Raw genomic sequence first — 23,699 nt, 5'->3', positions numbered from 1 at the left:
GAGATCATGACCTGAGCCGAAGGCAGCGGCTTAACTCACTGAGCCACCCAGGCGCCCCTAGATTCCACTTCTAACAGATATCATATGGTATTTGTTTTTCTCTTAGTTCATTTGGCATAATACTCTAGGTCCCTCCTTGTTGTAAATGGCAAGATCTCATCCTTTTTTATGGCTGAGTAATATTCATGTGTGTGTGTGTGTGTGTGTGTGTGTGTGTGTGTCTACTAAACCTTTTTTTTTTAATTGGCTTTTATGGGGTGCCTGGGTGGCTCAGTCAGTTATGCAGCTGCCATCAGCTCAGGTCACAATCACAGGATTCCTGGATCAGGCCCTATGTTGGGTTCCTTGCTCAATGAGGAGTCTTTTTCTCCTTCTCTCTCTGCCACTCCCCCTGGCTCATGCTCTCTCTCTCTCTGTTAAATAAATAAATAAAATCTTTAAAAAAAAAAATGGCTTCTTCTGGGTTTTGTCCACTGCCTTAAGGAAGAAGTCAGTGAAGAACTATCCACGGCCAGGAAACCAGGATGACAGAAGCCTGATCTTCCAGGGAGGCCAGATGTGGGTACTAAATGGTGCTTGCATTGACTGTCGGCTGTAGTGTCAGCCGCTGAAGAAGGGGGGATGGGCTTAGCAGTCTGGCTGAGAGCAGATGCCTTCTTCTTGTGACACGTTGACAGAGGACACTGTTTGGCAGCTACCTGCTGCGGGTAGATATATGAAAGGGAAGAATTAAGAGAGAGCAGAGCAACGGGGTTCTCCTTGCCAGCCCTGTGGCCCCAAAGGCTTCCAAAGTACTGGTCACCAAGGCTTCAGAAACACAGGGGCCAACTCTAGGCCCCTGAAGAGAAGAAAAGCGGGAATACACGTGGAAGAGAGGAGATACAGGTATAGATAGAATTGTCCATTAAAATTATTCTCTATCACGTGCCAAGGCTACCTATTTTTACCCACAGGAATATGTAGCAGTCTTTCAGAGTCAAACCCTCCATTGTTTTCTGGGTTGAGTGATTGACTGGGCCATTAAATATTCCTTGGCCCAAATTTCCTTCACTGTAATAATACCTGTCTTGCCTGCCTCATAGACAGGATCTCATGAGATAATGGACATAATCTCCCTTCAGAAACCATAAAGCACTCCTCGAGTAGAAGGTAATAATATTGCTATTCTAATTACTAGGACCCCTTTGGGGGACTGGCCTGTGGGTGGAGAGTCACAGACAATTGGAAGGTTATGTTGCTTCTTTAGCCATTGCTATGCACTGCGGTCTTCTAAGCTGGATTGCCCTGACAGGCAGAGTAGGGAATGGATTAAATGTCCTAGAAGGGCAACACTAGACATCTTAGTTGGATGTTCTGAGCTCATCAGCCCCTGTGGAGGCCAAGTTCTTTCTTGCATTAAATCTAAGTCCTTTTTTTTTTTTTAAGATTTTATTTTACTTATTTATTTAATAATCTCTACACCCAAAGTGGGTTCAAATTTACAAACCTGAGATCAAGAATCACATGCCCCACCAACTGGGCCAACCAGGTGCCCCTAAGTGTTTCCTTTTATTATTTATACATGCGTATTTCCTCCTGCTCTGCCTGAAGATTTTCTCTCTACCTGCTGTATTATGATGTCGTTTTTAGTGTTTATCCACCGAAGGCGCTCACTACTGAGGAACACAACCCAAAGGTGCCAAATTACACTCCCTGGAGTGTGGAGTCCAAGGATAATAAAGACCAAGCATCTGTTTTCAGAAAAGGGGCCAAGGACAGAGCTAGCCCTGGAACACTTTTGTGTATCAAGTTTCAATCTCTCCCCTAACCCTATCCCAGATTCAGGTCATTTTACTTGCTATAGGGATTTTCTTTTTGGGGGGGTAGGGAGGCAAAGGAAGGAATGGTTATTTGGGAGAGAAGTAGTTGCATTGAAAATGGGTCAAGAGGTAGGTCTTAATGCAAAGATATTTTTTCATAATGGAAGGAGGATGAGGAGTTCCAATGGAGATAAGATTTAACATCGGGGAAGTTTGGTTTCTGGTGGGAAAGGGTCATCCTGACCCTCCAAGTTACTGTCTTGGGTCCTCTCTTCCCCAGGTCTTTACCTTGCCTGCCTCACTTCCTTCTCCGAACGCCAAGCACTTACAATTACGGACACCCTCTCTTGGCTCGGAACTCACATAAATGCTACCTTGTTAGCTAATAGTACCATTAATTATATTAATGATTAATAGCTAATTAGTCATATTGCTGTAATACTTTCAATGGAGGCTTCCTTTCTTACAGCAATTCGGTGTCTCAAGCACACACACATCCCCTTCCCTATTCCTGGCTACAGAACAAACGCGGCTCTAAATTTGTTTTTCTGACCGTTCCGGCAATCTCTAAATTTCCCCAGGTTTTCTTAGCTGTCCCATTTATCTGGTGAATGACCGCTACTGCTTATATTTTGTCTCCTTTATTTCTGTCCTCTGTCACTCACCCTACCCTCCAGTAACAGAAGCTACAGTCAAGATTTCTTAAAACATTTTATTTCATAAGCCAAAGGCTCCTTTACTTCTAAATCTCACTTGGTCCCACTTTCCTATTTCGGCCCCCTTTCTCCACTTTTACCTTTCCTTAATCCTAACCCGCCCCTACTTCGGGGAGGCTCACACCCTCCGCCCCCAGCTCCCTCCCACTCTGCGTTCTGGCTTCCTTTCAGCAACCACGCCCCCAGACCCAGGGAGAGCGGTGCGCACGCGCAGTCCACGCCTTTACCTGGGCGCTCAGCAGTGGGCGGAGTGGGGGAGGGCGGGGGTGGAGCGGGAGTCGGCGGTTATCTGGGCGGCAGGGCGCTCACATTGTGGCAGCGGGGAGAAAAGGTGCGCCAGGGCCGGCCCCAGGGGCTGCGCATGCGCGCCGCCGCGCCCAGCGGCCGGGATGCCAGGGGGGCGGGCGGAGGGAGGTGTCGGCTCCCCGTTGGGCGGGGGGGGGGAAGGCGGGCGAGGGACGGGGCGCGGGCGCGCGCGCGCTCTCGCCGCCGCTCGCTTTCCCTCCCTGCCCCCGGCTCCGCACACACAACCACACACGCACACCCCCTCCCCTGCCTCCCTCCCCGCGCGCCGCCCGCCCCGCCGGCCCCGCTCGCCCTCGCGCGCTCGGAAGGGAGTCGCGAGACGTCGGAGCGGCGGCCACGTAGCGCTGCGGCGGCGGCGGCGGCGGCGGCGGCGGCCGAGGCCGGGTCTGTGGAGCGGCCCTGAGGACAGACGTTGGGCGGGGGGGAGGGGCCGGCCCGGCCGGCGGTTGTTACTCGAGCGCCGCGGCTACAGGCCCCCCGCCGCAGGGATGGACCGCCGAGGCGGCGGTCGGGGCGGCGGAGGCGGAGGCGGCCGGCCAGGGTGAGTAGGGGCCCCTGCCCCCCACGCACACGCCACAGTCGCGGCTGCGCCCCTTGCAGCAGCCCTTCCTCCGCCGCCCGCCGGGCCGGCCGGGGTTCGGGCGCCGGGTTAACCCTTCGCCGAGGCAGCTGCGTGCACTAGGCCGGAGCAGCCCCCATCCGGCGGGGAGGCCCGGGGCACTGCGCTCCCCTGGTCGCGAGCTTGGGCCGGGGGCGCCCGCTTCTGCTCCTTCGTCCCCTAGCTCCCGGACCCGGGCCGGGCTCCAGTTTTGCAGAGAGCCCGCTCGCCCAGAGGCCCGAGGGGAAGCTGGGGTTGCCTGGGTTAGCGGGCCGAGGGAGATTTGCACCGGTCCTCCTGCGAGCATTCCCCTGCCCTGCAGCTGGCAGCTTGCACCCGTTGCCTCCCCGGCCCTGCGGTTGCGCCCAGACCTCCAACCCCTGGGAGTATTGTGCCGCCCGAGATAAAATGCATCGGTGTATACCCGAACGACACTCACCCCAGAGGGTAATGCAGACCTTTCTCCACCCCCACCCCCTCCTCCCCTCCAATCAGCCTCTACTTAAGATTCTTAGATGGGAGACACTAATGATAGTGACACCCCCGTTACATCTGCACATAACATGCTCATTGTCGAGGGATGTCTTCTGTAGAAATGATAAATGCCCCTGCCTCACCCTCGAAGTCTGTCTTGACGATTTGAGATCCCATATGTTCTTCTTTGAAGAGGACCAGTCTTTGATCACATTTAGTACATCCCTCCCCCACAACATACACACACGCGCACACACACACACACACACACACACTTCCTGATTGCCAGAGCAGCCCCTGTCATTGCGGATCCATTGTCAGGAAGGGCTTGTGCCAATCAAAGGAATGTGCTTTTGCTTTTGGAGAAGGGTTCTTTCCACAACCATGGTCTCAGGATGTTCCTGCGTGAGTGTGTCTTTGATTGTCCCCATGTTCAAGCATCGTTATCCTAGTGTTTTCCTGATCTGCATCGCCTGTGTACCCTCAGCAACACCTGAGTGATGCTTTTTTCCCCTCAGTTGATTAGATGCATTTCATTTATTTTGTCTCCGTATTTAAGATCGTCGTCAAGACATAGTAAATAAATAGGGTCATGTTTGGGGAAGAATGTGTATTTTTTTTTTCCAGAGATGGCCAGGCCTGTATTGTTCTGGGAATGACAACTAGCACATGCTTTGTTGACAACATGTGTATGCTTAAGGAATGAAGAGCTGCTGGGGCTGGCATGTGTGTGCAGGCTGAATGCGGGGGGGGGGGGGGGTGTTCCCGCCTAGGGCTCATTTGAGAGGGGTCAGCTGCACAGAGATGGTCAGTGGTCAGTACTGGCAGGCAGCTTGGTTGCCTGTGTGGGGACTGTGCCCATGCATTTAGATAGATAATTCCTTTAGTATAATTTTGTTTAAAATGTTCACTTCTGAGTTTTAGCAATTCCGGAAATGTCTTCTTCAGTGGTTCTTAACCTTTCTTTGGGATCATGGAAGCCTTCAGGGTCCTCTTCTTGGTGAAAAAGACACTCCTAATTTTTGTGTGCATTACAGTCCTCTTGAAGCTAGTCCTGGGACGGTCAGGTTGAGATCTGTATTATGCAAAAGTGAAAGGAACTTGAGTTTTGTGTTTTGTTTTGTTTCTTAAGGATTGACATTACAGTACTTTGGTCCTGAGCAACAAAGTAGGTGATGTGTGTGTATCCTTGTGTTTTGTTCTTTGATTACAGCGGGTTAGGGGTCTGTAAGGTATCATTCCCTGTTTTCCTGTAAAAAGGAGATGTGTGAGAGCATTTCAGAAAAAGTTCAGACTGGAGTCAAGATAATTTGTCTGAATTTGACCAGTTGATGATGTACGTTCCTTGCCCTGTTTTCTAAAGGTAGCAGATTTCAAAAGCAAAGTCAGTGGTCTGTTTCATGATGCCTGTCCACGATGTGCTTATGGAGGTTGATTTGATATCTTAAAAGAAGGCTTTATCTTTCCCATAATAGAGCACCTGCTCCGTGCAGATTTTTTTGACTTTATTAGATATGATTTCATGTCATAATTCAGGATGACATTGCCACCAGAATCATCGATTTTAAAATTTTGTTTTAATGGAAGGATCTTGGTTGCAGTTATGGAATTCAGTCTCCGTGTTTAGAATTTAGAACAAGGGATGAACGTTGCACTTTTCTATCAACAAGCAGGGGGTAAATATCAGCTATTCTTTCTAAATCATTCTGGATCCAGCTTTGCCCTTTTGATTATATTTCAACCAAGGGGGATTTATTCTACTTGTGATAGTGTTGTGATGGGCAGTGACATTAAAAAAACATAGTCCCCAGGTCTCCAGGAGCTTACAATTTTGATATTTTTTACTTAAGGAAGAAATCCTTCGACTTTCTTTCTTTCTTTTCTTTCTTTCTTTCCTTTTTACATTTTTGGGTTTCTGAGAGGCTAAGCAATTCATGGTTTTAACATTTCTTTGGAAGGTTTGGAAGGCAGGGGGGCTTTGGAATCTTGCACAGAACCTGTTCCACACGCCTGAAGAACAGCATCTATTCTAATAATTATGCAGTGTACCCTGTGAAGTTTGAAAGCATGCTGAGATGGCAAATATTGCATTTTTTATTATCTAATAAACATGCTTGAAGTGGCTTGGATTAAAGGTTATATTTTTTGTTCGTGTCACGCCTAGAGCATTACTGTTGGAAATTATTTGCCTATCCTAACCCCAAACCATTTCAAAGTTACAAATAATGTTACTTTGTCAGCGTCGTCCTATAGTGACAGATCACTAAAATCTCAGGGGATGGTGTGCTTCCTTGATTTAAAATTGCAGAACCTCTTCTTACCAGTCACTTACCTAGTTAAACACCCACACACCACAGAGCAGCTGATCGCAGAACACGTATGGTTGTGAGAACAGCATTCTGTCTGCCAGATTCAGAGCTTGGAAGCCGGGAAACAATTGCACGGCAGAGAAACACTTAAGCAGTAGTGCCAGCAGCTCCCTCATTAATACAAACAGCTTGCTTTAGTTTCTTCAACACTCTTCCTCAGACACCCTTCCCTTAGGAGGTTTCAGATCAGCGGCTCCTACTCAGGGGAAACAGCACCTACCTCCTTTCTGCAACTGTGGCCTCCAGATCTGATTCGTGACGCCCAGAGCTGTTTCCATTTCTGCTCAAAGTATGGGAAGTAATCTTGTAGCGTGGTAAGAAAATACTTTTCAAGTCTGTAGAAGAAAGTTGATTAGTAATGCTGCTGATGCGCTTTTGCTTTTGAAAGTGTCCGGAGCCTAGCAAAGCAGTAAACTGTAAAAGTGAACTGTTAAAAAAAAAAAAAAAAAATCACCCTTTACTCAAGGGTTTTAGGTAATTTCACAAAAAATGTGAATATACCCTTGAGTTTCATTTCCCTTGTTGTAAAAAGTCAGTGGAGAGACCGCCAATAGCAACAACAACAAAAACCCCGGTGGAGTCTCTTACATTTTGAGCCATAGTCTCTGGACCTAGGTATGTTACAGGCGGTGAAGGCGTTTCCTTGTGGGGAACTCTTGGATCTTGTGCTCCAGCTGTAGGTATGGTTGTCTTCTCAGCTACTGTCACCATTACTTTTCTTTTATTTTCCTTTTTTAAAGATTATATTTATTTGACAGGCAGAGATCACAAGTAGGCAGACGGGGGGGGGGGGGGGGGGGGGGGGGCGGGGAAGCAGGCTCCCCGCTGAGCAGAGAGCCTGATGCAGGGCTTGATCCTGGGACCCTGAGATCATGACCGGAGCCGGAAGGCAGAGGCTTTAACCCACTGAGCCACCCAGGCACCCCTACTGTCACCATGTCTGACAGCACTTGAATTTTTGAATTTACTTTGATAGAGGGAAACTATGCTGCAGGTAGTGAATTTAGCTGAAGGAAGATCGGGGAGATGGTCCTTTGGGGCCCGGCAGGACAGGATTTGAATCCGCTCCACCAGTTACCAGCTTTGCGGCATGGGGCTAATCACCTTGACCTCTCTGGCCTCAGTTTCCTCAGCAATAGGATGGGATTTGTTTTAAGGGGTAGAGCTAAGATATGCAAGCTGCTAGCACAGTTCCTGCTGCATGTCCATGTCCTTAGTAAGGACTCAGTAAATGCTAGGACACAGCGGATGCAGGGAAGAGAGATCATTTTGGCTGGCAAGAGGCCTGGTGCGAAGATCTGCATACTTTCATTTGTGCAGATTTGGGATGAAAAAATGGCAAATATTTGACTTGGTGCATACCTAAGCCTTGCAGGTGCAGTGTGCTTATTGGAACTTTGATTTGTTGCTCTATGGCTGGCTGAACATGGTGAAGACGACAAAACTTGGCCCCAAATTCTGCAGTGCTACCCACAGGCTGTGCTTGTTTTAAGCCTATTCAGAGCTTGTGTGGTGAAAGGGGTGTCTTAGGACATTAACGTGTCTCAATGAGTTCTGTGTCCAGAGTTGAATCACGTGCAAAGCCTTGTGTAAATTTTCATGGTTAATGCAAGCCATAAAGTGCTTGACAGAATCGTGAAGACATCAGAGGCTTATTTTAGTTAATCTGTTTGTTTATATAGCAGTTATGTTTGATTTGAAAAAAAAAAAAAAACACTTATGAACATTTTCTCCTAAAGAATTCCCATTGCTCATCTGAGGTTTTGATCATAAACTGTTATTTGGGTTATAAATTTGAGTGCCTTAGGCATTTTTGCTTTGGTGGGTGAAGGAAAGAAAAGTCAAGTCCGCCGACCTGTCACATTTTATCGACTCTCCACTTTAGGTCTATACCTACAGATTGTGGGTGTGTATCCCTAGCCTTGTTTTTAGGCCAAAAGGTAACCTTATGGTAAAATGTGACTTTTTTTTTCTCTTTAAACCCTAGTTTAAGAGATGGAGTCCTTTGGAAAGTAGATTCTATTCAGTGCATAGAGCTTTTAAAATAGAATTTCTTGGCTTATGTAGAATTAAATTATTCTGTCATTTTTGCAGGATACCATTGTGATAAGTCTGTAAACCCACAAGAGTTACCTCGAGACTTTTCTGATAAGGTAGACACATCGGTAATGCATTAGGCTTTACCTCAAGGGACCCTGCTAATCCTTATTTTCTTTATTACTGAGCCATGTAAGGCTTTCCCATCAATGAAATCAGTCACTAGTATTGGATTGCTGATAAAGAGGGATTGGCAAATAATGGTCTTAGACTTGCCTTAGATTTTGCAGAACACTTGAAAAAATTTAATCTCAGCCAGATGTATAATAATAATAATAATAAGAGCACTTGTGCTATGTGAGCCCAGACTGACTAAACAAATGAAATTGAGATGATCGAGTTACATATTTTTTTTCTCAACTCTTAAGACATTTTGCTAAGTAAACTTTTTCTGGGGAGGAGAAACTTTTTTTTTTTAAACTATTATTTTTTCTGGTATAGTAGAGTCAAAGGCCTAGCCAAGCTATAGTTGCTTCTGTCAGTTTCTTGATAAACCAATCAGTGTGTGGCGAGAAGGGATTGTTGGAAGGGAGCAGAAAGAGGAAGAGGCATGGTGGGAGTATGACCCCAGAGCCTGATTTCTTGGTCTTGCTATGCGTGTGGTACCAGAGGGCTCTTACTCTTAGCTGGATTTCACAAAGACAGTGTTGGGTGATTCCTTTTGTTTTTAATGCTAGTGAAGGATAGAGTCTTTAACCGCTTTGGAATTTAGACTTTTCAGCTTTTTGATTCAGTTTTGGAGATTCGATGGAGTATGATTTCTTTTTTTTAAGATTTTATTTATTTATTTGACAGAAATCACAAGCAGGCAGAGAGGGGGGAGAAGGGGAGAAGCAGGCTCCCTGCTGAGCAGAGAGCCGGATGTGGGGCTCCATCCCAGGACCCCAGGATCATGACCTGAGCCGAAGGCAGAGGCTTTAACCCACTGAGCCACCCAGGCGCCCCTGGAGTATGATTTCTTAATTACTCTGTGTGGCCTACAAAAAGAGATTTTAACTAGGCCCTTATGAATTGTTTTCATCCTTTCACAAGTATCATATTAATGTCTCTAAAGTATTATCTGTGGCCTGTGAACATTGAAACACATGGTGAGGTGTGGGGTTTTTTGAGGGTTTTTTGGTTTGTTTGTTTTTTTGTTATGAGGGGAAGAGGAGAGTGTATGTGATCTTAGTTGTAGAGGTAAGTCTATGTTTTTTCCCCAGTTCCTCTTAAGACTGTGACACTGCTGCCCAGAGACTTTTCCTGTATTAATATACTCTTAGAGCTGGGATTTGAAGTTACCTTGCCTAAAAGATCCTCCTTATAGAGAACCCTACGGTTTTCTTTCTAGCATACAAATTCATCTAAATAAACTCAGCAAAAGTTTGGGTAAAACCTAAATGTCTGTCAGTGGAGACTTGGTAAATAAATTAGGGTATATTCATGCAATAGAATATATTTTTCAGCTGCAAAAAAGAATGAGGAAACTCTGTGTATTGCTGTGGAAAATCTCTAAGCTGTACATAGGTGAAATACAGTGTGTACTCACTCATGTGTGTATAGTGTCCTTAGCTCAAAATTATGTTTATAAAATTCACTCATGTTTTCATGTGTCACAACAATTAGTTTTTCCTCATGTAATATTTAGTTGTATGAATATATTATAATTTATTTGTCCATTCTACCTTTGATGGACATTTGGATTATTTCTGGTTTTGGCTGTTATGAGTAGTGGTGCTCTGTTCACTATATTTTTTTCTGTACTTAAATTTCTTTTTAAAGATTTTATTTATTTGTTTGACAGAGATCACAAATAGGCAAAGAGAGAGGGGGGAAGTAGGCTCCCTGCTGAGCAGAGAGATGATGCGGATGTGGGGCTTAATCCTAGAACCCTGAGATCATGACCTGAGCTGAAGGCAGAGGCTTAACCCACTGAGCCAGCCAGGCGCCCTGTACTTAAAATATTTGATCCAATGTATACCCACTAAATAATTTTTTCATTAAAAAAGCATCCTTCAGCTATCCATAGGAAAATTATAATGTCCTATTTTAAATTAAATATTGAAATATTTAGTGGAGCAAAATAATTTCGAACTTTTTTTTTTTTTAAGTACATTCTCAAAGGCCTAGCTTGGTTTTTACAATATTAAGAGAATCCCCAAATCTACCTGAGAGTAAACCCTATATACTTTTTTTTTTTTTTAAAGATTTTATTTATTTATTTGAGAGAGAGAGACAGTGAGAGAGAGCATGAGCGAGGAGAAGGTCAGAGGGAGAAGCAGACTCCCCATGGAGCTGGGAGCCTGATGTGGGATTTGATCCTGCGATTCCGTGATCATGACCTGAGCCGAAGGCAGTCGTCCAACCAACTGAGCCACCCAGGCATCCCAAACCCTATATACTTTTATCCTTAAAGAGGGGTTAAATATGACAGAATATGTCTTAAAAATAGTTAAACATCTCTTGAAAGATTTATCTTTTAACTGCTAAATATTTCTTTCATTGCCTCATTTCATAATAATGACATAATAATCCTTCTTGCATTGTTAATTATTTAAAATGTTTATTTAATATTTTTATAACTGTGATACATTTAAACTTTTTGGAAACCCAAGGTTTTAAACAAATAGCAACAGGAGAAAAGTACTTCAGTATAGTTAACCTGGCTTGGAGTGTTGTGAAGTGCAGTGGGCCTGCCCCCAAAGCCCTGTGGGGGTGTGGGGGGTAGGGGGTGGGGTAGGTGCTTCTGATGGGCGCCTGGGCCTGGCCCATAATCCCTGCTGGGACTCCATGTTTCTGTTGAAAAGTGCACTTGGTTACATTTTTTTGCTGTAATTGCACTATTGTCATTTTCTCTCTCTTCTTGTCCAAACATGGAAATAATGATTAAAATACAAACCTGTAAAGCAGTGGTTCTCAGCCAAGGGCAATTTTGCCTCCAGGAGATGTTGGGTGATGGCTGGAGAGATCTCTGCCGCAAGTGAAACCTGGGGGGTACTACTGGCATCCAGAGGGCGGGGGCCAGAGAAGCTGTGGACCATCCTACAGGGCACAGCACAGCCCCTCACAACAAAGAGTGGTCTGCTCCCAAATGTCAGCTGTGCTGAGGTTGAGAACCCCTGCTCTACACAACTCACTCGCTGAGGTGATGCTACAAGGCCGGGAGCAATTTTAGCATTGACTTTGTTCGATTTAGCACACGAAAGTCCTATTTAGCTTATCTAGTGTAGAGAAGAGATATGCTAGGAAATTGCCTAAATTGTAATAAGGTTTTAAATATGAAAACGGATTTGAGTATAAGTTTTAGTGAATAAGTCACCTTAAAAATTTACTATTCTTTTTTTTTAAAAAAAGATGTTATTTATTTATTTGACTGAGATTACAAGTAGGCAGAGCAGCAGGCAGAGAGAGAGGGGGAAGCATGCTCCCCGTTGAACAGAGAGCCCGATGCAGAGCTTAATCCCAGGACCCTGGGATTATGACCCAAGCCTAAGGCAGAGGCTTTAACTCACTGAGCCACCCAGGTGCCCCAATTTTTTACTATTCTTAAATAAGGTTTACCCCCAACCTGGGCCTCGAATTCATGACCCCAAGTCTAAGAATCACATGCCCTATTGAATGAGCCAGCCAGGTGCTCCTAGTCATCTTTTAAGAAAATAGGCTATTTATTTGGGGCGCCTGGGTGGCTCAGTGGATTAAAGCCTCTGTCTTCAGCTCAGGTCATGATCCCAGTGTCCTGGGATCAAGCCCCACATAGGGCTCTCTGCTCAGCAGGGAGCCTGCTTCCTCCTCTCTCTGCCTGCCTCTCTGCCTACTTGTAATCTCTGTCAAATAAATAAATAAAATCTTAAAAAAAAAAAAAAAGAAAGAAAATAGGCTAATTATAGTCTCCTAGTGGGTGAAACCAGATTGTTTTGGAAGATAGTTCTTATCTTTAAGATTTTTCACAAAGAGAAAAAGTCTTTGTATATATTACACAGTGTGAAGACTTCTTTTTTAAAAAAAATTTATTTATTTATGACAGAGAGAGATAGGGAGAGAGGGAACACAAGCAGGGGGAGTGGGAGAGGGAGAAGCAGGCTCCCTGCTGAGCAGGGAGTGGGATATGGGGCTTGATCCCAGGACCCTGCCATCATGACCTAAGCTGAAGGTAGACCCTTAATGACTGAGCCACCCAGCACCCCGACTTCTTTTTCAAAAGCAGATACATTTTAAAGTGTATCTTGTTCTGCTCGAAAAGAAAATACTTGGTTGTTCGACATAAAGTATATTTAAATCTTGTATACTGTGTTAAGTTAAACTTAATATTGGAAAGGGACCCAATGTTTAAATTAAATTTGGAAAATACATGCATAGTAAACAATTTTCTGCTTTCAAATGGCTAGTTTCTTCCTGTTAGGTTATGGTAAAGAATGTATAGAATTCTGGGGCACCTGGGTTACTCAGTCGGTTAAGTCTCCAGCTCTTGGTTTTGACTTAGGTCGTGAGCAGAGATTCTTTCTCCCCTTCTTCCTCTGCCCCTCCCCCCCCCTGCCCCCCCCCCCCCCCCCCCCTCCCCCCCCCCCCCCACATGCATGTGCTCTCTCTCAAATAAATAAAATCTTAAAAAAAAAAAAAAAAGAACGTATACACTTAGGCATCTATTCCACCTTGTAGGTGTTACAACAATATCCAAAAGACAGTTTGTTCCGCCTCCCAGTCTCCAACCTTTTCATCAATTCAAATGGAAAGTTAGATTTTCTTTTTCTTTGAAGATGACTTCTGTCTCTAAGGCCAGGTGCTGCAGTGAGCACTGAAAGACTTGTCCACAGAAGCCAGAGAGTGCAGAATTGGACTCTTCTCACTCCAGAACTGTTTACTGAATTCCCTATAGCACTCTTTCTTAAACTTTTTTGACCATGACCCCCAGTAAGCAGCAGTGCACGTGTGGTCCTATGTGTTCTCATATTCATACCCCACCCACAACTGAAACGAAACCTTCAGAAAACAGTACTTACCCTTACTGGTTGTGAGGCAGTCTGTTGTTTTTTTTATTCCAATTCATTTCTCAAAACTGGGGTGGGTCAGGCAGTTTGAAAATCACCCTATGTGAAAATCACCCTTTTGTGCTTAGCAAAAATTATTTTCTTGAAGTCGATCCTAAGCGGAGACTTACTAGATTAAATGGGGTGTGGGAGAGTGCTAAAATTAAAAGCTATGCTTAGAGGTAGTTTGAAGTAGAAATCCAAGTAATGTGGCATGGAGAAAACCATTTTATTTATGACCTTATTCCATGTAGAAAGTAATTTTTTAAAAATATTTTTTAAAAATTTATTTATTTGACAAAGATCACAGGTAGGCAGAGAGAGCGAAGGGGAAGCAGGCTCTCTGCTGAGCAGAGAGCCCAATGTGCGGCTCGATCCCAGGACCCTGGGATCATGACCCGAGCCTAAGGCAGAGGCTTTAACCCGCTGAGCCACCCAGGTGCCCCTAGAAAGGCAATTCTTTTTTTCTTTTTTTCTAAAGATTTTATTTATTTGACAGACAAAGATCACAAGTAGGCAGAGAGGCAGGCAGAGAGAGAGAGAAAAGGAAGCAGGCTCCCCGCAGAGCAGAGAGCCTAATGTGGGGCTCGATCCCAGGACCCTGGGATCATGACCTGAGCCTAAGGCAGAGGCTTTAACCCACTGAGCCACCCAGGCGCCCCTGGAAAAGCAATTCTTTTTTTTTTTTTTTAATTTTTTATTTTTTATAAACATATATTTTTATCCCCAGGGGTACAGGTCTGTGAATCGCCAGGTTTACACACTTCACAGCACTCACCAAAGCATATACCCTCCCCAATGTCCATAACCCCACCCCCCTTCTCCCAACACCCCTCCCCCCAGCAATGGTCAGTTTGTTTTGTGAGATTAAGAGTCACTTAGGGTTTGTCTCCCTCCCAATCCCATCTTGTTTCATTGATTCTTCTCCTACCCACTTAAGCCCCCATGTTGCATCACCACTTCCTCATATCAGGGAGATCATATGATAGTTGTCTTTCTCTGCTGGACTTATTTCGCTAAGCATGATACGCTCTAGTTCTATCCATGTTGTCCCAAATGGCAAGATTTCATTTCTTTTGATGGCTGCATAGTATTCCATTGTGTATATATACCACATCTTTTTTATCCATTCATCTGTTGATGGACATCTAGGTTCTTTCCATAGTTTGGCTATTGTGGACATAGCTGCTATAAACATTCGGGTGCACGTGCCCCTTTGGATCACTACGTTTGTATCTTTAGGGTAAATACCCAGTAGTGCAATTGCTGGGTCATAGGGCAGTTCTATTTTCAACATTTTGAGGAACCTCCATGCTGTTTTCCAGAGTGGTTGCACCAGCTTGCATTCCCACCAACAGCGTAGGAGGGTTCCCCTTTCTCCACATCCTTGCCAGCATCTGTCATTTCCTGACTTGTTGATTTTAGCCATTCTGACTGGTGTGAGGTGATATCTCATTGTGGTTTTGATTTGTATTTCCCTGATGCCGAGTGATATGGAGCACTTCTTCATGTGTCTGTTGGCCATCTGGATGTCTTCTTTGCAGAAATGTCTGTTCATGTCCTCTGCCCATTTCTTGATTGGATTATTTGTTCTTTGGGTGTTGAGTTTGCTAAGTTCTTTATAGATTTTGGAACTAGTCCTTTATCTGATATGTCGTTTGCGAATATCTTCTCCCATTCTGTCAGTTGTCTTTTGATTTTGTTAACTGTTTCCTTTGCTGTGCAAAAGCTTTTGATCTTGATGAAATCCCAATAGTTCATTTTTGCCCTTGCTTCCTTTGAGTTTGGCGATGTTCCTAGGAAGATGTTGCTGCGGCTGAGGTCAAAGAGGTTGCTGCCTGTGTTCTCCTCAAGGATTTTGATGGATTCTGGAAAGGCAATTCTTAAAGACCAAAAACTCTAGAAGGGTTATGGTTGGATCCTCATTTTGCCTAGTGTTTTAAGCTATGGTATTCCAAGAGGTAGTACACCTGCTGCTGCTTAATAGACAGACAGACAAACAGACTACACCTGCTGTTGCTTAATAGACAGACAGACACACACACACACACACACACACACACACATACACACGGTCTACCTGTTATTTATTAAGTTAAATGGAGCTGAGGAGATTAACGAATATGTGGAAAGATTTTTTTTTTTAACTCCATAACATGACTTTCTTTAACACAGAGCTGGTTTAGACAATAATTTGCTTATGTAGAATGGTTACAGAATAAAAATCTCCCAAGGACTCAGCAGTGAGTGTTCACTTCTCTGTAAAAATCCAGTTCCAGGGTTGGACTACATTCAGAGACAGCTCTATCAGAAAAGCACTCATCGGAACCTAGTTCTCCAGAAGGATAACACTTTAAAGTCACTTGGTTGACACTGTCTTTGATTTCTGTCTCCAGAGTTATATATACTGTCTGTATTTTTGTTATTCATCAACCTTTACAAAGCATTTGCTATTTAATCCTCATATAACCCTTTGAGGTAGTATATTATTATTACTCCATTTTACCAGCAGGGAAATTGAGACAAAGTGAGGTTATGTAACTTGCCAAGTTAAATATGTTCTTTTCTTGGCAGTGAGATTTTATGAGAAAGGGCCTGTTAAATCATTCTATTTTGTTGATTAAAAACTGAAGTTTAGAGGTATCTGGGCAGCTCAGTCTCATTTAAATGTCTGACTCTTGATTTCACTTCGTCATGATCTCAGGGTTGTGGGATCGAGCCCCACGTCAGACTCTGACACAGTGTGGTGTCTGCTTGAAGATTCTCTCTCCCTCTCCTTCTGCCCCTTCCTCCCGCTCACTTGCACATGTACACACTCTTTCTCTCAAAAAAATAAATCTTAAAAAAAAAAACAAAAACTGGGGCACCTGGGTGGCTCAGTGGGTTAAAGCCTCTGCCTTAGGCTCGGGTCATGATCCCAGGGTCCTGGGATCGAGCCCCACATCGGGCTCTCTGCTCAATGGGGAGCCTGCTTCCCCTCTCTCTCTGGCTGCTGCTCTGCCTACTTGTAATCTCTGTCTGTCAAATAAATAAATAAAAATCTTAAAAAAAAAAAAAAAAAAACAACCCTGAAGTTTAAAAATAGAATTTAAAAACCCATAAGTATTTCTGGCTTTAATTTTTTTTTTAAGATTTTATTTATTTATTTGACAGAGACACAATGAGAGAGGGAACACAAGCAGGAGGAGTGGAAGAGGGAGAGGCAGACTCCCTGCCAAGTGGGGAGCCTGATGTGGGGCTCGATCCCAGGACCCAGGATCATGACCTGAGCCAAAGACAGCTGCTTAACAACTGAACCACCCAGGCGCCTAGTATTTCTGGCTTTTAGAAACCAGAGACTGAATAAGTCCCTTGTTTTAACTTTCAAAGTAAGGTACAGTAAAATTGACATTGTGTTGTGTACCATTATGTGAATACCCGTACATATTAGAGATTCATGTAACCTCCACCACAGTCAGGATACAGAACAATTCTGTCACCTGAAAACGCTCCCTGCTGCAGCACCTTGGCCTTCAGACACCGCTCTGCCCCCCGGCCCCCACCATGACCTCTTGCTAATCCCTATCCTTTTCTCTTCTGGAGAATGTTCTATAAATGGGATCATACCATATGTAACCTTTGAGACTGATTTCTTTTGGCATAATGCCTTTGAGATACATCCCAGTTTTTGTGTGTCTCAGCTGTTCCTTTTTTATTGCCAAGTAATATTCCATTGATGTGAATGGATCACAGATTGTTTTTCCATTCACCTGTTGAAGGACATTTGGATTATTTCCATTTTTGGAAATGGAACCTGTCCATACATATTCACGGACAGGTTTCGGGATGAATGGTGAGTTTTCATTTCTCGAGGGTGACTCCCAGGGAACGGCCCCTCTGGGTCATACTGTGCTGTGTGGGTCGATCTGTTTTCCAGAGCCATGTGTTCTTTTGCATTGACACCGGAAACATATGAAAGTTCCAGTTGTTCTGGATCTTTGTCAGTGCCTGATATTGTTGGTATTTTTCTTTTTTTAAATTTTAGCCATTCTAACAGGTGTATAGAAATAATTCATTTTGGGCCTTATATGACCAGAATCTGGGTGGTAGGACCAGCTCTGCTGGCAACTAGCTATTGACTTTAAAGGAGCCCTATAACTTTTCTGAGCTTCTTGTTTCCTTGTCTCTCATATAATAGGGAGTACTGAATGTGCTGTGAGTTCTCCTGCAATTCCTAAATTCGTTGATGTGGAAAGAGAAATCCTTGGCAAGAGGACAGATTTATGTTTGCTTATGTACCAAAAGTCTCTTGACTGATCTTCTGAGCTAAAGTAAAAACACTAGAAGCAGTATACATATTTATAAATGGAATCCGTATGAAATTACTTGATATTTATAACTATAGTTTTGTCTTTTGGAGCTAAACATAATATTGTGATGGTGTGTGTCACATCTAGAAGCAAAAATTACATAGCTAATGTTAACTGTTAGCACTGACAACCTATAATCTTTTGGCTAATGTCTGACGTTATAATATAACTTTCTCAGCTTTCTGAGGTTACAGTTTATAAGGTTTAATCACAAATATTTTGCCATTTCCTGTCATGAATGGGGGATCTTTTTTTTTAAAGATTACATATTTAGGAACTTGCCCTTAATGACTTTTTTGAGTATGAGACAAATTGCTTCTATATAGCATAAAAAAGAATAGGCTTATTATTTTTCTAAAAAAAAAAATTATACATGCTTATTTACAGTTATTTAAGGATTACAGAAAAGTGTAAAGAAAGAATCTCCTTCCCCACCCTCACCCCATCCTAGGATGTCTCTAGGTGTGACTGTACATATGCGTACTGTAAAGTCATAGCTTCTACATTAATGAGATGGCATGATCCTGCCCTTTAGTCTTTTTTTTTCTGATGTGGACTTATTTTTGTGTTAATTAATATAAATCTATATCATAATTTGGATGGCTACGTAGTATGCCAGTGTCTGTGCATACCATTACTTAGGCTTCAAGTTTTTTGTTATAATAAATAATGCTACAGCGATTGCCCTTGTATATACAAATTTTTATGCTTGTGGCATTATCTTCTAATGGTGAATTTTTGGATGGCTGGGTCCAAAAGTATGCACACTTCACACTTAGGAAAATAGCACTGACCCCCTCTAAGGAAGATTACACCGTACTTTGGTAATTGGCTGTGCCCAGTAATGTCACACATCAGTCAGGCTCCCCTGGCATTAGCCGGTTTGGGATTCAAGCCACAAAATGTGTGCACGCATGTTTGTACATGGATCCTGTTGAAAAAAACCAGCCCATTTGCTAATGGATAGTCTTTACCAAGTAAACCTGAGAATGTTTAGAAATATCAAAGCTTAAAAAGGCAAAGTCAGTTTTAAAAAAACCTCACTTTGGAGAAAAATAAACAGATAAAGCAATATGCTTTTTTATATTCAAAGATAATCTTTTCTTTTTAAGATTTTATTTATTTATCTGACAGACACACAGAGAGAGAAGGAACACAAGCAGGCGGAGTGGGAGAGGGAGAAGCAGGCTTCCCGCTGAGCAGGGAGCCCAATGTGGGCCTCGATCCCAAGACCCTGGGATCATGACCTGAGCTGAAGGCAGCAACTTAATGACTGAGCCACCCATGTGCCCCAAAGACAATCTTTTTTTTTTTTTTTTAAGATTTTATTTATTTGACAGACAGAGATCACAAGTAGGCAGAGAGGCAGGCAGAGAGAGAGGAGGAAGCAGGCTCCCTGCAGAGCAGAGAGCCCGATGGGGGGCTCGATCCCAGGACACTGGGATCATGACCTGAGCCGAAGGCAGAGGCTTTAACCCACTGAGCCACCCAGGCACCCCCCACCCAAAGACAATCTTAATTAAGGTGGTTATAACTCAATTTTTGTAATCCCAATAAGTCTCTTTTAAAATTTTTTAGATTTTATTTTTAAATAATCTCTATACCCAGCGTGGGGATTGAACTCACAATCCCAAGGTCAGGCGTGCACTGAGTCTGTCAGGTGCCCCTCTTTTTAAATTTTTTAAAATAAGTTTTAAATTTTGGAATAGCTTGAGGTTGACAGAAAAGTTGCAGAAAGAATATTTGTATACCCCTCATCCAGTTCCCAATTGTTAAATTCTTACCTAACCATGTTAAAATATTACATAAACTGAGGAAGCACGATTGGTATATTACTGTCAACTCCAGAGTTAATTCAGATTTCACTAGGTTTTCAACTAATATCCCTTTTCAATTTCGAAACATCCTAAATCAGGTTTTTAAACCCTATGCTTAGGTGCCTCCTTAGCGCAGTAGGTAGCGTGTCAGTCTCGTAAACTCTATGCTTAAATGAGCTCAAATATCTGTTCATAGATTAATTTGAGTCGTACATGGTATGCGTCATATATAATGCATCTGATCTCCACTCAGATAAATTTCAGTTCTCTTTAACATTGATGCCTTGAAAGTTATCTTTTGGCATTTTCAGACAGTTCTGCCCAAGGCCATTTTAGGGTATGCTTAAAGGTTTTTTCCCTACCCCTCTGTGTTCCATATAAAAACACGATCTATAATGTGGAGGAGTGTAGCTCATTCACAGTGGAACTATGCATTCCAGTATACTTACGAGCTGCTGTCTCCCAGAGCACACAAGACGGAGCCATCTTTTGTCTATAAGGAAATTAACTTGTCTGTTAATCGCAAGTGATAGTCACCAGTTTACTATGCCGGATGGTTTCACACACTCTGCGATGACTGGCTTTTCTTGAGGAAAAGGTGCTGGCCTTGAGGCAGAATACTATTATAGATAGGGAAATACGTGGGTATCTTTTACTCCACACTTGCTAATGCGCAGAATCCCCCCTAAGGCAAACCATGGCATCTCAGCTCATGATACTAATTTGAATTGTTCCTTGAAGCTATGGAAGAGGAGGAAGGAATTGGCAACATCAAACAGATGTGGGTTTTTAAAAATCACTTTCCCCCCAGAATAAGTGGAACTCTTTAAGTCATTTAACTCATTAACATGCCACTTTTTTTTTCCTAAACAACCAAAAAGTCCTCTTATTCTAGGAAACAAAAACGTGGTCAAGAAAAGCTTCAAGAGGAAGGTGCATTTGAGCCAGGTCTTGAAAGATGGCTAGGATTTTATAATTGAATGGCGTGGAGCAGTGTTTTAGGCAGAAGGAAAGGATGACATAGTCAGAGGTTTAGAGGTGGAAAAAATCAAGGTGTATTTGAAAAATAGCATGAGGAGGTTAGGTAGGAGAGGCGGCCTTTGGGAGCCAACACTAAAAAAGTGGGGCTCAGATGGTGGAGGGCTTTTGGAATGCTCTGCTGAGGAGCTGTATTTTCTTCCAAGGCTTTAGAAACCAATAAAGGTTTTGTAGCTAGGAAATTATGTGATCCACATTCTTTAGGGAAATGCAGTTTAGAAGATTTCTGTGTAAAGTAATTTAAAAGAGGGAATCAGAGATTGTTCTAAGCTGTGTATGAGGTGATCAGGGCCTGGACTGGGAGGTTGTGTTAGCCATTGGGACAGGGAAGACAGGGCAATTTGTAAACCTAGGACTTACTGGTTCCTTACATCATGGGGCAAGGTAGAGGGAACAGCCAAAAATGAGCAGAAGTTTAGAGCCTCAGTCAGAGAGACTAGAGCAAATTTGTCTGGATCTTCTCAGACTTGACCATAAAATAAAAACTTAATAGCATCTTAGAACTGAGGGGAAATGTGTAGCAGTCTTGTTTTAGAAACAATAGAATATGTGGCTTAGAACTGAGGATACATGAAAATTGCTGACTTAGGATGGAGGGAGCAAACCAGGAAGGGAAGAAGGTGACTTTCTATTTAACAGTGAGAGCTGTGGTTATCACCTGTGCTGACGTTCAATTTTTGTGCAGTGAAATGCTTCAAACCGTTGTGCTCACGGTGACGCGGCAGCATGGACTGAATAAAAAGGGAATCGTGGTCATCTCACGGTGTGGCAGAGATAGAAAACCATCTAAAACGATCGTCTTCTCGCACCTTTGTGTCTGTAAACATGTGTGTACTGTGTTTGCATAAGTCTCTTAGGTGGACCTGTTCATACGGAGGTGGCAGAACCGCTGTCGAGGGTACCAGCTTGAGAACACACACAGAGCAGCCTCAGTGCCAGTTCCTGCGGGAACACTGGCTGTGCCCTTGAGCCATATAGATCTACAGCCTCACCTACAGCCGGATATGCTTAGTTACACATAAAGACCAAGGTTTTGGCTTGGTTTTATTGTTCTGTCCTTGACAAATTAAAAGCAAGATGCGGTGGTGGCTACTGTCTAGAAGGTTAGATTCTAACCTTGACTGAGCAATGACCTTCCTAGGTAAAATGTCTTACTTCTAACATGTTTCATTTTTCCTTTATTTTATTTATTTGACAGAGGTCACAAGTAGGCAGAGAGGCAGGCAGGGAGAGAGAGGGGGAAGCAGGCTCCCTGCTGAGCAGAGAGCCCGATGTGGGACTCGATCCCAGGACCCTGGGATTATGACCTGAGCCGAAGGCAGAGGCCTTAACCCACTAAGCCACCCAGGTGCCCCAATTTTTCCTTTATTTTTGATCATTATGTGCGAGCATATTTGGGATTAAATTAAATCAGAAATATATCATATTGCCTGCATTAGTTTTGAGAGAGGAATTTAAGTTGTATAAAATAGGCAGTAGTCCTAATATGAAGGGATTTTCGCACTATATTTTATGTGCTCCCCACTTCCTTCGTCATACCAAAAATTAATTTAGATTTAATTCTGGTTGTACAATATTTTTTTCTCAGGTTAGGGTCCTATTATGTTTCTAAATTATGGTACTGTTTTTGGTCTCTCAAAGGAGATAATGCTGCTTTTGAAAAAGAAAACCTTTTTATATTATAAAAATTCTCAAATATAAAAAATAAAAAGTGTGACAAACCTAATATGCCCATTTCCCATGGCCAGTCTATTTCATATATAGCTACCCTCACTGTACTCACCTTTCCAATTACTTTGAAGCAATTCTAGGAGCACATAGCTGCCTGGCTTAGTTGGTAGAGCATCTGACTCATGATCTCTGGTTTGTGAGCTCTAGCCCCATGTTTGGTGTAGAAATTACTTAAAAAACATTCTAGACATCATAACATATTATTTATAAATATAAGAATTCTTTCTTTATAAGACAACTGCCATACCATTATTACACTAAAAAACTTCCTGAACATCATTAAGTATTTAGTCAGTGTTTATGTTTCCCAGTGAACTCATAATTGTTTTTTCAATCTTTTTTTTTTTTTTTTTAAACAGACACTGGCTAGGATGTTGAATTGGGGTCCAAATAAGAGTGATTAGTTAATATGTCTGTTAAGTCTCTTTAATCTTATAGGTGCTCCTTCCTTTGTTCTCTCTCTCTCTCTCTCTCTCGTTTTTTCCCTTACAGTTTTAGTTGAAGAATCTGGATCATTTGTTGTATAATTTCTCAGTCTGGATTTTGCAGATTGCATCAATGTGGGGTTATTTAACATGTTCCCCAGTCCCTTTTATTTTTTATAAATTAGTTTTTAGAGCTACAAGCTTTTTTTTTTTAAAGATTTTATTTATTTTATTTGACAGACAGAGATTACAAGTAGGCAGAGAGGCAGACAGAGAGAGAGGAGGAAGCAGGCTCCCTGCTGAGCAGAGAGCCCGATGTGGGGCTCCATCCCAGGACCCCAGGATCATGACCCGAGCCAAAGGCAGAGGCTTTAACCCACTGAGCCACCCAGGCGCACCCCATTAGAACTACAAGCTTTTTGTTGTGTTTTGTTTTTTAATGTTCAATGTCACAGAGTTGCATTTTATTTTATTTTTTATTATTTTTTAAGTTGTCTCCATGCCCAGTATGGAGCCCAACATGGGACTTGAACTCAACCACCCTGAGATCAAGACCTGAGCTGAGATCAAGAGTCAGACGCTCAACCACTCAACCATCTGAACCACCCAGGCATCCCCTGAGTCTTTTGAAACAGCTCCTGTCTTTGATAGCTTCCTTGCTTTCCATTATGACAAGATGTTCCAGACTCATCTTAGACGTTTTCTGTCCTCTTTCCTTGTAATAGGAAATATCTGAAAAGTTCTCAGTATTGAGCTAAACATAGGTTAGAATGTTGAAGTAATATTTTGAAAAGAACTACCTGCCCTCAGGGGTTCATAGTCTTAAAAGTTTGGTGTTTTTTTTTTTTTTTTTATTCATTTGATTTATTTGTGTACATTTTTGATGTGATAAAATCAGATTTTGATTTCCTCTTACTTTATTATAGCAAAACTTTGATTTCATTGTATAACAGGTACATATAGCAAAGTGAGGTATA

The 23,699-nt window shown here is 42.9% G+C and overlaps 1 protein-coding gene across 3 annotated transcripts in view; it reads left to right on the top strand.

Moving 5' to 3' along the window:
• The first annotated feature begins 3,192 nt into the window (after window positions 1-3,192).
• Window positions 3,193-23,699, top strand: part of ZNF652 (zinc finger protein 652) — a 62,007-nt gene continuing 41,500 nt past the window's right edge. The window contains exon 1 of one of the 3 annotated variants that reach the window (XM_059380571.1): window positions 3,193-3,362. The gene's annotated coding sequence lies outside the window, so the exon portion shown is untranslated. Of the gene's footprint in view, window positions 3,867-5,870; window positions 6,943-23,699 lie in introns of those variants that run through there. The other 2 variants (XM_059380572.1, XM_059380573.1) reach the window with 2 other exon arrangements.

The sequence above is a fragment of the Mustela nigripes genome, chromosome 16 (genome assembly GCF_022355385.1).
Source record: "Mustela nigripes isolate SB6536 chromosome 16, MUSNIG.SB6536, whole genome shotgun sequence".
Lineage (NCBI taxonomy): Eukaryota > Metazoa > Chordata > Mammalia > Carnivora > Mustelidae > Mustela > Mustela nigripes.
Note: the sequence above shows the minus strand (reverse complement) of the source record. Positions and strands in the feature narration are given on the sequence as shown.